This window comes from Procambarus clarkii, chromosome 54, assembly GCF_040958095.1.
Source record: "Procambarus clarkii isolate CNS0578487 chromosome 54, FALCON_Pclarkii_2.0, whole genome shotgun sequence".
Taxonomy (NCBI): domain Eukaryota; kingdom Metazoa; phylum Arthropoda; class Malacostraca; order Decapoda; family Cambaridae; genus Procambarus; species Procambarus clarkii.
The window spans coordinates 14,690,665-14,706,764 of record NC_091203.1 but is presented as its reverse complement, the minus strand read 5'-3'; the positions used below and the strand labels follow the sequence as shown (position 1 = coordinate 14,706,764).

Below are 16,100 nucleotides of genomic sequence, written 5' to 3'. Positions count from 1 at the left end.
GGAAAAAATTCTTTTTCCCCCTAATTGCTGTTGCAGTGCTCAACTGTGTCAACATGTATCTAGTGAAATCAAGAAGAGACTCCCAATATGGACATTCAGTGTTTCTTTAGTTTCACAACTACTTCGTGAAGAATGGGAAGGAGGGCTCTGTTCCAACGTGTGGGGTGCCAACAACAATGCCACACGCAGTTCCAGACAGAATGAGGGGTAACGAGATGTTCGGTGTACACAAACTCCAATATATGCCAGGCACAGCATCACGGGACAAGGGTAAACGTGCCTGTGTTGTATGCAAGAACACTCAACATAAAGAACGCAAGCAATGATGAATCTCCACCTGGTGCGTTGATCGCAAAGTTCTACAATGCCCTGTCGACTATTTCGCTGCATATTACACACTCGCAGAGTTCTGAGTGTGTTGATGGTGAATGTATATAGTGTGTGATAGTATATAGAGTGTAAATATGTTGTAAATATACATGAATGAACATGAAACATTGGAAATATGAGCAATATAAGTTGAGACATTTGTGATGCATATAACACAGTGTCTTGGGACGGTACGGATGTTCTACTGCCATAATATTGTGTACGTGGTCACTATACATAGGGTTTGCAAGAAAAACAAAACAAATGCATTTGGAAATGTATGAAAAAAATGAATATAAAATTATCTGTGGCAACTCCCGCAAGTTGAAGCTGGTGCATGACTGGCTCCGAGAGTCTACGCATCGCGTGACCACCAAATAATGACGTTACACGCCATTTTTCCGGACCCCATTGCGGCCAAAGTAAGTACAATTTCGATTTGTTTATTACACATATGTGATCAGGGGGAGCGTATTTAATATTAAAAAAAAAAATGACAAGAATATATTTCCGGCTCACAGAGTGGGGGGGGGGAAGGGCTGCCATATTTTTAGCCCGAGCAGCAGAGTGGTTAAACCCATATTTTACTACAATGTACATAGAAATAATCCTAAAATTATGATACAATGTACCTGTTGATAATCCTCAAATTTTACCCTAATGTACCTACTATTTTTTTTCAATTTTTTTTCAATGTACCTGTTAACATTTTTAAATTTTCCTACATCAAATCAATCAAATCAAATCAAATCAAATCAAATGTTTATTTAGGTAAAGTTCATACATACAAGAGATTTTACAAAGAGTGATGGATTTATAGATAGGGCTAGTACATACAATTCCTAAAACCACTATTATGCAAAGCGTTTCGGGCATGAAAAACTTAAATGACTAAAGCCTAATACTAATTGAGCATATAGAATAAAATGAGTTGAGAAGAAATAAAAAAAAAATAAAAACGGGGGGAACATGGCTGAAAAAGCAGCGCAAATACAATTCTGTCGACATACAGCGTCATTTAAAAAAAAAAAAACAGACATTGGTTGACAATAGAGGGGTAAGGTAGGTTACAGGGAATTTATTAGGTATAGCTTCGATTTTATCTTAAACTGGTTGAGAGAGGTACAGTCTTTAATTAACATGGTTAGGAAGGTCATTCCACATTCTGGGTCCCTTGATTGGTAGAGCATTTCTAGTTTGATTAAGTCGTACTCTAGGAATATCAAAACTGTATTTATTTCTGGTGTGGTGCTCATGGGTTCTGTTACAACCTTCTATGAAGCTTTTGAGGTCAGGATTGGCATTACAGTTCAGCGTTTTATATATGTATAATACACATGAGAGAATGTACAGTGACTTAATATCTAACATATTCAGAGATTTGAGTAGGGGTACCGAGTGATGTCTGGGGCCAGAGTTGGATATTGTCCTAATAGCAGCTTTGTGTTGAGTAATTAGAGGACGTAAATGATTTTGGGTAGTAGAACCCCAAGCACAAATACCATAGTTGAGATATGGATAGATGAGGGAGTAATAGAGTCACCAGGGCAGGGCGGGGTACATAATATCTGATCTTAGAAAGAATGCAAACAGTTTTTGAAACTTTTTTTGATATATTTAGAATGTGTCCCTGGAAATTCAGCTTGTGGTCAATGAGAATGCCAAGGAATTTGCCAACTAATTTGTTACAATTTTGGGTATTGTTTATTTTGAGATTTATTTGATTAGAGGATTTATTGCCAAACAGAATATAGAAAGTTTTGTCAATGTTAAGAGTGAGTTTGTTGGCAGTTAGCCAAAGATGGACTTTATTTAGCTCAGTATTTACTGTGGCATTTAGAGCAAGGAGGTCAGGACTGGAGTAAATGAAGGTTGTGTCGTCAGCAAATAGAATTGGTTTGAGGTGTTGGGAGGCATTTGGAAGGTCATTAATGTAGATGAGAAAGAGGAGAGGGCCAAGTATGCTGCCCCGAGGAACACCAATGTTGATGGGTAGGGTGGGAGAAATTGAATTATTCACAGAAACATACTGGGTCACGAGCACAATTGGCGCCTAAAGCGAGCGATATCAAAGATATCTGCTTCTCCACGGATTGTATCAAGGGACAGGAGACCGCGAGGGACAGGAAGCCGCGAGGGATAGTTGGGAAGCAAGATACACGCACATCCTGGAAGTCAAGACATTCAACAAGGATATGCACGATCATAAGAGAGACAATGCAGTTTGGACAAAAAAGAACAGTGAGTTTAACATGTATGGAAAATACATAACCTCGCCAGAGCCGTATCACACCGCCTGTTACGGTGGTAGGAGGAAGGCCATGGGGACACGCTACACTTAAGAACACGCACCTCCTTATCAGCAACAGAAGACCAACGACCCAGCCTACGGGCACTGATTGAGAAATGAATGACTGGGTAGAACCCGGAATAAGGAACGCCTTTGCAGAAAATAGGACAAGTGTGGGTAGCCTCCTTAGCGGCTGCATCGATACGCTAAATTATGGAAACACCAATATGGCTGGGAACCCTGCAAAACAAGACTGTCTTATCTGCTGGAGATGAGAAACAACCACTGTTGAATTTCGACAACGTTAAGGATCGATAGGATTAAACTACTCCAGAACCATGTTGGAATTGCGATAGTCACCTACGACGACCATGATCATACAAAATTGCATAAAGTTCTGGTGTGAAGATGCTAGGCTCCGGGAGTCTCATATAGGTTTGATCAGTAAATACAAGAGAGTAGCCTACACCGTCGGTAAACTTAGTGGGAGTGTGAAGAAAAATGTTCAAGGAATAGGTGTTTCAGAACTGTAGGAAGGGTAGAATCCTTTGCCATATGGGTCAAGGTTTTGCAAAACTTTAAAAGTGGGACCCGCCATGGGGGGCAAGGATGGAACGACATGAGGAGAAATGTTGGCAACCGGAACAGAGAAAGAATCTTGCAAGTGAAACGTAAAATTCTACGTTTTCAAGTGGTAAAGGAAAAAGAAACAAGAACAAAATAACGCTCTAAATAAGTAATGTGTGACAAAAAATGAGCTAATTATCCCAATGCTAGGCATGATCTCCGGACTCAGATGCCGCAGAGAACGCTCCCACAGCTGAGCTTCTACGTCTCTGGTTATATTTTCCTACACACTGATCATATCTTGTATACATACTCCCCCTCCCTGTCCGGCCCGTTGCTGCCATGAGCAGACTTGGTGAGCGACTGCCGGAGTGTGTTGCTCCATGGGACAGTCATCTGTCCCTTTGTGGCCTTATGCTCCTGCTGCTGTCCTCACGAATTCTACTGGACGACTTTTCCTTTTCCTTGTTTCGTTTTTCTTCCCCCCTCTCTTTTCCTTTGTAATTGTCATTTCACGCCGACCTTTTGCCTGTTTTGATTATTCTTTTGGCCTTCTTTTCTTTTGATGCCCGGGTGTTTGAGGAGCCATACTCCAGCACCTGTAGAACTGTAGTACCCAACGTCTAGAACAAAGGGACCCTTTTATTGTCAATCCTCTTTTCGTCACTGAACCCGATCTTGACGTAACTGACGGTTCTTAAGGTGGCGTTTGTGGGGCATATTTTCAGGTCGCACCCCTAGAGGGCCCCCGGCAAGATTGATCCTGCTTCTAATTGTGGCGCCGTGGTGGGTATAGGTGCACATTCGTGATTTAAAATATTAAATTTCGTTTCATGTCTCATTCTGTTCCTCTTATACCTTCTCGGGCTCATTGGGTGGGGGATCAAGCCCCCAAGTCGGACCATGTTCTGTAGCCCGTGGAAGACCGGGCTCTGTAGCCCCCGCTGCATTGGGCCCCGACCTTCCTCCTCCTTTAACCCTGCTGAGTACTCCCCTCGGCTCCCCTCCTTCCACTGTGGTTGGGGCGAGTAACAAGCCCCCAGTGATGACCACCTCGTTCCCTGACATGGCTCAGTCTCTCATTGTGACTACTGCACCTTTTAACCCCCCCCCTCTCTCTGGGGGTTCTCTACGCCGTCCACGCCACTGCGCACTCGCTCGATCCCTTCCAATACCGATGCATACCAGGCCTTGTTTGGTCCCTCCATGTGGGCCATATACTTTGATCTCCTCCCTCTGGATGATTTCTCCCTAGATAGGCACCTTGTTGATTCAGTAGATACCTCTGTTACTTTAAACCCCACCCGTCTCAGTACATGTGTCGTTGCTGCTCCTTCTCAAGATGCAGCCACCCACTTGGCTGCCTTATCCTGCCATGGCAAGACCCCTGGTCGGGTTTCCATGAACGCTCGGTTGAAAGCCAGTGCTGGCACTATTCTCCTTCCACCCCCATGTTGCAACCGCTGTTAGGAATTTACAGAACTGCCACGAAGATATGTGGCATATCCTCGAAGCCCAGAACCATTACTGTCCTCCAGGTAGATACGTTTACTCGTCCCCCTCGTGGTCGTCGCCCTCAGCCCCTTCGGGTTGTGAACATTACCTTTGATCATAGGACCCTTCAACCTTCAGTCATTCTTGCAGGTCCCAGGTGCTCCGTCCATGAGTGCATTCCATCTCCTTGGGTATGTAATAATTGCTGGAGGTTTGGGCATGGTGCCCTCCGGTGCTCCAGTACTGTCACTCTCTGTCCCTTGTGTGGGGACCAAGTTCTCTCTAAAGTCGGAGGGCTCACGGCCTCAATTGTGGTGAGGCCCACTCTACCTTCTCCCGCGCATGTATACATTACAAGCTTGAGGCAGCCGGGAACGTTTCTCTTTTTCTGAGGCGAGGCGCCATGTTTGCCATCTCCCCCATTTCGCTGGTGTCTCTTATGCTCCCGTGTTGCGCTCTTCTTCTCCTCGTCGTTCCCACCTTCCTCAGTCTTACAACCGTTTCTGGGCCTTAGACTCAGACACGCCCACTGCCTTCTCTGTTCCTTTAAGTTCTGTTCTGAAGGGTCCTCCTCATGGTTCTCTGTCTCGGGTTCCCCTTCTTTCTTCCCAGTCTGTCTTGTCTTCTGTGTCTGCATCCAAGTCTCCCTCAGATCCTCCTTCCCATCTTTCTCTCCCGTCTCTTGGCTCTCCACGCCTCCTGTCAGTGCGGGATGATGTCCGTCACTCTCCCAACGGCCATCGTGTTGTTTGCAATCGTTCTGCTTCCCCTGTTGAGATGCTTGAATCTGTTGCCCAGTACATTGTTGCTGGGACGCCTGTATCTTTGAGTTAGAAGCAAAGACTGGCTCCTCTCATTCCTCCTCCCCGGCGGGTGAGAAGGCTTCACTTTCTTCCTCTCCCCCTACCACCGACACTCGTGCTCCATCCCCTCCCGTTTTGGTGGTTGCGCCCCCTGTTCCTGTTATGGAGGTTTCTTTGGCCCCTGCTTCCTTCTCGGTTGCTGTTCCTGATGAGGTGCACTCCCAGATTTCTGCCCCTCCTGCTGCTGTCCTTGACCTTCGGTTGGCCCCCCTCCTCCTCCTCCTCCCCCTCCTCCTCCGGACCCCACTCGTCGTCCTCTGGTCTGTCCTCCCGCTCCCTTCCCTCCATCCTTACTCAGTTTACCCATGCCCCCTAACCCTGACTTCGCTGATCCTGATCCTGCGCTTCTTTAATGTGCTGTGTTCCTTTTTCCCCTTTATTTCTTCATTGTCCTCTGTTGCTGTCTTTTCTCTTCTTGTCGATGTCTATTCTTCAATGGAATATTCGCGGATATTACGCCAATTTCCATGAACTCCCACTTCTGATTTCGCAGTTTTCGGCCCTTTGTGTCTCTCCAGGAACTGATGCTTGGTGCTTCTCCTGGTATCTTCCATGGCTATTCCTTTCTCTCCTCCTCCCCAGCTTTTGCTGGTGCCTGATTCTCTTCTGCTCATTTGATTAGTTCTGATGTTCCCTTCGTTCCCCTACTTTTCCGTCACCTTTCAAATGTTCTGCTGCACGTGTCTTTGTGCGTAAATGGTTTGTTCCATTTACCTCCCCCCAAATGTCTCGCTTTCTCTTTCCGATATTAAACACCTACAGAACTCCTTGCCGGAGCCTGTGCTCCTGCTGGGTGATTCTAATTGTTGACGTAGACTCTGTGGTGATGTGCTGACAAACACCTGGGGTCGCCTTCTCAAATCGCTCAATCTCTTTTTCCCTGTCTCTTCTGAATTCTGGCGAGCCCACTCATTTGGACTCTCGGACTTGCACCCTTTCCTGTCTTGATCTTTCTCTCTGCTCGTCGTCTCTTTACTTCGATTTCACGTGGCGAGTTCTTGATGATCTCCATGGCAATGACCATTTCCCCATCCATGTTATCTTTCTCTCTTTTCACCCTCCACTCTCCTTCCCTAGGTGGCAGTTTGCTAAAGCAGACTGGAACCTACTTACCCTCCGTGCTGCTCTCTCTGACCTCTCCCTTCAGCCTATCGGGCTGAAGGGAGCTGTCCAATGTAAGTGTGCAGTCTGGAAGAGACACCGAAACAGGCAGACGTCTGATTCTTTTCTTTTGTTTTGGAAGGTGAGTGCGGTGGCCCTTAGAGCCATACATACAGCAAAGTGTGAGTGTTGGAAGTCTTATGTTTCCACCAATACGTCCGAAACTCCTCTGCCACAGAGAAAGAGTGTCCGCGAGATAGCGGGTAAGTTCGTTCCCGATGTCTCGCCTGTCCTTCACTTCCATGGTTCTCTTGTGGCGGACCCTTTGCAGGTCACAACTGAACTTGGTTCCCGTTTTTCTTCTGTTAGCTCTGGTTCTCATCTTCCTCAATCTTTCCTTCTTCGAAATCCTGTCTTTGAATCTCGTCCTTTCGATTTCTGCACTCATCTTCGACTTCACTATAGCGATCCCTTCTCTCTCCCTCTGAACTTTAGTTTACCCCTGGCCCTCTGCGGTTCTACGGCGGCGGGCTCCGATGGCATTCATTTTGAGATGCTTCGCCATCTCCCTCCGTACACGTCTCAGTATTAACTGAGTCTGTTTAATCGGGTCTATGAGTCGTCATCAGTCTCTGAGGACTGGCTCGAGGCCGTTGTCTTTGCTGTTCGGAAACCAAGGTCTCTGGGGATAACCTCTAAGGACTCTCGCCCTATTGCCCCTCACGAGTTGTGTCTGCAAACTCTTTGAACGTATAGTTAACGTTTGTCTGATGTGGTTCTTAGAACACTATCGCCACCTCTCCCCTTCTTAATTTGTTTTTTACAAGTACTGCAGCACAACAGATGTCCTGGTGAACTTGGAGGTCTATATTCGTACTGCTTTTGCTGCGAAGACCTCCATTGTTGCCGTCTTTTTTGATCTGGAAAAGGCTTACGACACCACTTGGCGATATCATATTCTGTCCGAACTTCATTCATTTGTCTTTCGTCGTAATCTCCCTCTCTTTCTCCAAAGCTTGCTCTCTCTCATCGTTCCTTTCGAGTGAGGCTTTGTACCACTCTCTCTACCACTTTTCAGCAATACGAGGGTGTACCCCAAGGTAGTGTTCTGAGCACTACTCTTTTCCTGGTTTCCCTCTATGGTCTTCTTTCCTCATTTCCTTCTGGCGTCTTCTCCGCTCCCTACAACCCATTCTCGCACTTTCGTATAGTCAATATTGACTTATTAAATACGTGCATATGTGACATACTAAACATACTAGTTTACCTTGAAAAGCTTCATAGAAAACACCGACCTTGCCTAACCTTCTTAGTACGTTAAGATAAGCATCTTATTGCTTCGTAATTACAATTATTACTTAACCTATACCTATAATAGGTTAAGTAATAATTGTAATTACGAAGCAATAAGATGCTAATCTTAACATACTAAGAAGGTTAGGCAAGGTCGGTGTTTTCTATGAAGCTTTTCAAGGTAAACTAGTATCTTTAGTATGTCACATATGCACGTATTTAATAAGTCAATATTGACTATACGAAAGTGAGAGAACGGGTTGCTCTCTATGTCGACGATCTTACAATTTGCTGTCAGGGTGATAATTCGCCTCTCCCTCAACGGCGGCTTTAACTTGCGATTGATGCCGTGTCGTCTTGGGCCACCAATAATGGTTTCAGTTTCTTTGCGTCTAAGAATTGTGCTATGCATTTTACTCGGAAGCGTGTAAACGTGTGGACGTTTCTCTTCGTCCTTCTTTGTCACTTTATGGTCACCCCCCTTGTGTACAAGGATTCCATTAAGCTTTTGGAGTTAATCTTTGACACTCGTTTGTTTTGGTCGCCCCATAACTCTTACCTTCGAGTTGAATGCTCCAAGGCCCTTACCCTCGTTTAGGTATTTCAAATACTTCATGGGAAGCGGATAGGCGCACTCTCCTTGCTTTACATTCCTCTCTCGTCCTGCCAAAACTCGATTATGGTTGCCCTGCTTACTCGTCTGCTTCTCCTTCTAATCTTCACCGTTTTGATGCATTGCACCACATTGGGTTGCGCCTCAGCTCTGGTGCCTTTCGTTTGACTCCCGTCCTCAGCTTGTAGTTGACACTGGCTTCCTATCTCTCCAGGACCGCCGTGATCGCTACTTTCTTCGCTATCTTGCGCCGGCCTTACAACATCCTTCTTCTCGCCTCTGTCATACTTTAACTTGTACCCCTCCCGTGGTTCCTGTTCCTCTTCACCACCTCTCTCTTTCTGTCCGGGTTATCTCGCTTACAGGATTCTCTTTCAGTTCATATTTCTAATATTTCTCCTCGTGTTGTTCCTTTCTTACCCCTGTGGAGAGTCCATCTTCCGAAGTTTTGTACATCCTTAACCCGCATCACTAAAGCTTTTACTCCTCCTACGGTTCTGAAACGCCTTTTCCTTGAGCAGTTTTTTCCTCACTTTCCCTCCATTCCCATCTTCATCAATTGGTTTAATTCTGTGGACGGTATAGACTTGTTTTTCCTGACGGCACTTAAATGTGATGCCTACCTCCGGAGACTCGCATCTTCACAGCGGAACTTTATGTTATTCTCTATGCTCTTCGTCTCCTGCTTTCTCGTTTTCAATCTTCCTTTATAGTTGTCGCTGACTCTCGAAATGCCCTCTTGGCTCTCAGGTCCTTTAATCTGTTCCATCTAGTAGTTGTCGAGATTCAGCATTGGCTGTTGCTTATTTCCAGTAAATTTAAGTTAGTTGAGTTTTGCTGGGTTCCCAGCCATATTGGCGTCTCTTTAAATAAGTGTGCGGATGCTTCCGCTAGGGTAGCTGTCTGCTCTTGTCCCATCTCCCGTAAAGTTATTCCTTATTCCGACTTTTATCCAACTATTCATTCCTCCATCCTTACCCGTTGGCAGGATTGTTGGTCTTCTGTTACTGGTAACAAAGCGCGTACTCTTAAGAGTAGTGTGTCCTCATGCCCGTCCTCCTTCCACCGTAACCGGCGATGGAAACGGCTCTGGCGAGGTTGCGTATTGGCCATACACGCTAAACAAACGGTCACTTAATGGAGCGCCGCACAACTCCTTATTGTCCTAATTGCATTGTCCCTCTTACGGTCGTGCATATCCTTGTTGAATATAATGACTTTCGGGACGAGCGTGTGTCTCGTTTTCCGACCATCCCTCGCGGTTGCTTGTCCCTTGATAGCATTCTTGGGGAATCGGATACTTTTGATATCTTTCGCCTTATGCGTTTCAGTTCTCATATTTGCATCCTTGGTGATATTTAGAGCCCTCTGATTATTCCGCACATTTGATCGTGCTACATAGCCTACCCGGTTTGGTGCCTTCTTTTGATAATTACTTACTTACTTTTATAAGAAGAGTGGAAAATTACCACGAAGGCCAGAAGGATGGAGTTTGGACACCATATGGTATCTCCAGGTGGTGTCATTTGCCTTTTCCATGTCAAAAATTAAAGCAACAAAGGAGGTATTCGCAGCAAAGGCAGTAGAAATATTGACCTCGAAGTACACCAAGACATCAGTCGTGCTGCGACACTTGTGAAAGCCAAATTAAAAAGGCGAGAGTATTTGATAGCATTCTAAGAACCACATCAGACGGTCATGGACTACACATTTAAAACGTTTGCAGATGCAACGCATTGGAGCAATAGGGCTGAAGTCCTAATGGAATGTTCCAAGAGAACCTGGTTTCCGAATAGGAAGAATAACCTCAAGCAAGTCCTCAGGGACTGACGACGACTTCCAGATATGTCTATAAATATTCAGTAATTGATGAAAAGTGCATAGAGGAAGATAGAGAAGCATCCCAAAAGTAATGTCATCTGAGTCCGCTGCCGTCGAACTGCAGAGGGCCAGGGCAGACTGGAGTTTCGGAAGAGAAAAAATGTCATTATAGGGGGAGCTGCAGATATGTGTGAAAATTGAAGGGACAAGATTCAAGAAGGGGCTTAAGAGTAAGATAAGAGGGAGGAAGATGAGAACTGGAGGTAATCGTCGAAATGTGTGAACCCAGTTCGCATATATCTAATATTGGAGACAAGTAGGCATACGGTTGTAAATATAGGCTTTGAGGCCTACAATGCGCTTTCTCAATATGTGAGTGTAGACCTAGTGTGTTGAGTATATGAATTTAAAGCCACGGTGTTATTTCTCAATATGTGAGTGTAGGCCATGAGTAGCATCTATATACATTTTGGGCTACGGTGTTTCAATTACTCATAATCAAAAATTCTAAGACTAAAGAATATATTTTAAGCAAAACTAATATTTTTGCTTATAATTAGTAACGCGATAGAAAGGCTGCAAATAAAATTAATATTTTAACATAATTATAAAATAGAAACGCAAAGATTTATTGGAAATGATCACAATAAATCAATATTGAAGCTCCGTGAGTCTTCACACCATATTGTTCCACTGGGAGCGTAGCTGACAGTTCAGTCAATAGATGGCGCTGTTATGGTGTCGTAGCAGCTTTTGTGGAGAACGTTCTACCTTTCCTCTAAAATGTTTGGTGTTGAGTCAACGAGGTGCCCAGCCCGCCTTCAACCTTCAGTCAGTTGACTGTTATCTGTGTGGTACCTTCTGTCCTGCTTTAAGTGTTGTGAAAGGTTAGTCTCGAGTTTATTGTAAATTTTAACTTATTTAAGGATATCGTTGTGTGTTTACTGTAAAAACAAAAATCGGGGATTGATAGTTTAACATGCATTGATTCTATTCTTTATTAGTAATATTTTTAATGATGTAGTTGCCATGAGTAATTTATAGTTAATAGTATTTAATTGGGTCTACAGTTTTTGTAGTACAAATTCACCATGATTAAAATGGTAATGCATTTTTCAAATTAAATTGTCTTGAACAATGAGTCTGACCACTAGTAGTCGGGCGTAATCCTAGCAAGCTTATTTAACCATTAGTAACATGGTTATTCTTCAAAATCCTGAAACTATCACTACGTGACTTCTCCCCAAAATGTAGTAATATAGATTTAAAATGGATGTAGCGCAGTTTGTTACTTTATAAGTATAATAAAACTTAAATGATAAAGCCCTACTCGATTGCAGACTAAATCTACATAAATGAAAATGTTGTTTGTTCAAAATTGCTAATCTCCAAAAGTTCTAAAGATTGCTTTGGAATTTTCAGTTGTATTTGCATCAAGCCAGGTTTTATAGGAATTTTATATAGATGTAACGTCTGTTGGGGGAAAAAAAAATGCATTTTCTGAAACCATGTTTTTCATTCGAAGGAAATCCTCAACCTCATTACCGATTGCTTTGAAACTTTAACACAACGTTGCATACGAGTACGTACGTATTTTTATATACCTACTATAAAAATGCCACCCCAGTGACTGGTAAAAACATGCGTTTTAAAAAAACTGCGTTGTCTGTTGCACATAACACTCGCTCTATACTAAATGTCGAGTATTCAACTTCAATGTTTCCGATGTCACTGATAAATTTTATTTTCATTAATTTAGATGAAATTTTATTAAATTATTTTCTGATTGTGTTGGAACTGATCTGTTTACCATACCGTCAATTTCGTAAGTATAGATGTCACGCCTGTGACGGGAAAAATTTTGTGAACAGTACCATCTGTTTGATGCAAGAGCAACACGCTTGCTATTGTAAATGTTGCAATTCTATTTGTTTCTGATCGCATTGATTGAAGTCTCTGATTTTGATTTATTTTCGTTTTGACTTGTGTGAATTGCGTTGGAATTGACATGTTAACTGTTCATATCGTGGGCATAGTTTATTCTTAAATTGTTTAATTACATTTAATTTTTTAACTGTCTTTCTTATTTCGGTGATGAACATGAGATTACTTTGTTCCAAATTTTCTGATGAACATCAAACCATTTAGCAAGGCATCGGACGAGGGAGTGGGGATGATGAGGGAACAGAAGTGGTAGTGGGGAGGATGAGGGGACAAGGGAGGGGGTAATAGTGGGGTACGATGAAGAGTTTGGGATTGTGGGGAGGTAAAGTGGAGTGGGGAGGCCGTGGAGACGGGTGACAGGGCGAATGGTGGGTAGGACTGGGCGACAGAGGTTGCTGTGGCTCTGCAAAGCAGATGCATTGCTGAGCCACGGCAACGTTATTTGTTTCGAAATATTTACTATAATTTAAGGTGGCTTAATATAACCTCTGATAACCTAGCAAGTCGCTTTAAAATGGGTTTTACAGCTTTTAATTGGCAGCTTCTATTAACTAAAAGTTGCGTTCTTCGCCAGAATAATATCGATCGGTCATTGAACCTAAATGGTTTAAGCCCAGAGTATATGATATTGGACTTGAATATTTGTAAATGCAATTTGAGTGACTAAACTGTACTAGAGGTACTTTTTTGCTCTTTAAAATTTTTCAAACAATTGATTAATGAAATGCTTAAACATTTAACACGGCTCTTGCGTTTAAATACCAAATATTTACTAGATAATATAAATTTCTGATAAAAAGGCTAAGCCGATTTAATAGAATATTCTAAACACTAGTGTTTATAACGAACATGATCTGTTAACCAAACACGCTAGAAATTGGACAGTTGGTTCGTCCTGGACCAGTATAAAGTAGATTGTGATAACTTCAACGTTAAATTTCAGTCCTTCGGATAAGTATTTTTGCCAGCCTTTCTTCCCTTCTCTAATCCCTCTGCAAGAACTTTTCGTAATTTTTTTTTTTCTCTACTTCCCCAGCCCACATTGACAGACCTCGGTTCCTTTGATGGCATTGTAAATTCTAACTAGAATAATCATTCAGACTGTTTTTAGGGGACCCTTATCTCCATTCTTGACTATTGCTTTTCTTTAAATCGCCACCTTCCTCGTAGCTTCTAGTTGGCCCTTGCATCCCTGAAATATAACGCATCTTATCTTTCCAACAAAGGCGATTCTGTATGTCCTTGACCGTGTGGACTACCTCATGAAAAGCAAATGACGTGCTCTGACTCGCACCTATACCCCTTTGGATCGCTTTTAAACTTTCCGCAACCGCAAACTGAGATGGCTATCTAGTCTTCGTCCACCTCACTTCGATCTTGTAAAGTTTCATCTGACCTTCTCTAAAGTATTTCTATGGTCTACCTATGCCTCGTAAACCTTGTGCTCCTTTGTCCTAGCATTTATTTTTAAAGGTGGGAGGGGGGGCCGTCGGCTATCCTCTGGCCTCCTGGTTAGCTGTAACTGATGCCTCATCTTGGCACTTTCTCTTGCCCACCTTCGTCACTCACTCAGAACTTCAGAGAAAGACTGCACTTGCAACCCTTCTATAAAATACAAAGTCCTGATGTAGCTAGTTGACTTTGATGTAATCTTTCCTTGGAAGGCGACCGAGGAACTTCCTCGCCCTCTTTCTACTAAGTTTTCTTAATCAGATGCCTTGTTGACTAACGCCTTCTCTTTAAAATGTAAATGCTAATCTCAAACTTCAATGTCGCTGTGGGTTTCTCCTTTCACCCTGTTCTTGCCAATCTCAACATGGAATATTTCGAAACTATTCTTCCCTTTGTTGATACTCGTCCCTCTCTGGCTTCGCTATGTTGATGATATCGTTCCTTTATGGCCTCATGACCTTAACCTTTCAATGGCCTTTCCTTTTATATTAACAATCTGCCTCCTTCAGTTTCAAAATTGAGTAGGAATCTAATTCCCTCCTTTTTCCTCGTGTTCATAACTGTCCATATTCCTACCTCTATACATGGGTTTGCAAAGACCGCATGTAAGATGTCTTTTCCTACAATCCTCCTTCTGTTATTCCCATTTTCCTCAGTGCTCTACGCATCGCCAACTATTTTTCATACCCATTCTTCTATTGCACCCAATTTTACACCCTGCCTTCCTCCCCTCTTGCCTTGATCAATGGCCATGCCTCCCTCATCTTGTCAAGACCTGATAATGGTCCAGGACTGACAAACGACGTAGTCTCCTCAATTTCTAGTGGATTGGTTAACACTAAAGCCACGATATTGTACCTTTTGAACTGAACATGATCTGATTTCTAGGCACATGCAAATCCTTTCCTAAACACTCTTCTGCATAGGCTCATACCCCCCCCCCCAACCCCTTCAAACTCCTGACGACCTTCCCAACAACCTTTAATATATTTACTATTTTCAAAAATCCTATTTACATAAAATTTCATACTAATGGTTTAAAAACTTTCTTGCATTCGTTGTCTAAACATGACTTACCTGTAGTGTGCTCAAGTTTTGAGAAAATCTGATGGCTTTGATCATGGTAGCTAATATTGCGTCTGGCATCTAATTACAAACTTTCTTCTTCGGTACAGATGATGGCACTTGCTCTACTCTTCCTTGGTTATATCGCCCAGGTAATTAACATTTTGCTCTGTACTCTTGGACATAATAAGCAAAATATTTCAAAAGGGACTAAAATATTGCTTCCCAATAGATCCAGGGTCAGGCGTACCAACCTTACGGCACCCATGCGCCCCTGCCAGTCGTCACCCCCACAACCTCCACCGTCACCACTGAGGTTGGTAACACTGGCTTTACCTTTCTTAACCAACATGTTATTAATACTTTAACATTTGTTAATGGTGTATAATATTGCAGACTACCCTGACCCCACACTCTGCGGGAAACTACAACCTCTGACGTCTGGGTTACTGAGCAGACGGCGATCACCCTGACAGTCACCCAGATAACCACCCAATGGGAGTTTGTTCCCCAGCAGCCACAGACGGTGACCTCTGTGATAAGGGTCACCTCCACACCGGTAGTGTTGGTGACGGCTACGGTGGGGGTCTACCCAGTGAGCACAATGGTCTCCGTCTACAGTCAGTTCGTCACCACAACAGATACTGTTAAATACTGGCAGACCATCACCCACGTGGCTGTCACTCATGAGGTAACTATGTAGCCTCTAACTTGTGACAGTGTGCGATACCTTTATTACACAAACGTCAATAATGTATGCATTTGCAGATCCAGACGGTCCCTGTGGTATCTACCCAAGAACTAGTGCAGGATATAGTAACTACTATCACCCAAATTGTAACTACTACGGTTACTTCCACCACCGCCAGATACTATGCTTAATTTATTGTATTTGCTGAAATAAAATTATGTTATAAACCATCACTGTTTTTTTACTTAAATTGGTTTTGGTGCATAAACTTTTTTGAACTTAAAATACATTATACTGAGGAATTTAAGTTACTACAGAACACTTAGGGTTACTTGGTCTATACTTGTGCGATCACTTTAAACGGTGGACAAACTTATATTTTAGATTATATATATATATATAATTATATATATATATATATATATATATATATATATATATATATATATATATAAACGGTAACCTTTAATTAGTAATGCCATCTGTCGTACCTGGAAACACAAACCGAAACTGTATATATTTTCCGCTTGTTACAAC

At 43.0% G+C, this 16,100-nt stretch overlaps 1 long non-coding RNA gene across 3 annotated transcripts in view; it reads left to right on the top strand.

Moving 5' to 3' along the window:
* The window catches only part of LOC138352626 (uncharacterized), an 89,052-nt gene extending 73,259 nt beyond the window's left edge, over window positions 1-15,793 (top strand). The window contains exons 1-5 of one of the 3 annotated variants that reach the window (XR_011222842.1): window positions 11,171-11,298; window positions 14,983-15,024; window positions 15,105-15,188; window positions 15,269-15,563; window positions 15,641-15,793. This is a non-coding gene — a long non-coding RNA (uncharacterized lncRNA). Of the gene's footprint in view, window positions 1-11,170; window positions 11,358-14,982; window positions 15,025-15,104; window positions 15,189-15,268; window positions 15,564-15,640 lie in introns of those variants that run through there. The other 2 variants (XR_011222844.1, XR_011222843.1) reach the window with 2 other exon arrangements.
* Window positions 15,794-16,100: the final 307 nt, after the last annotated feature.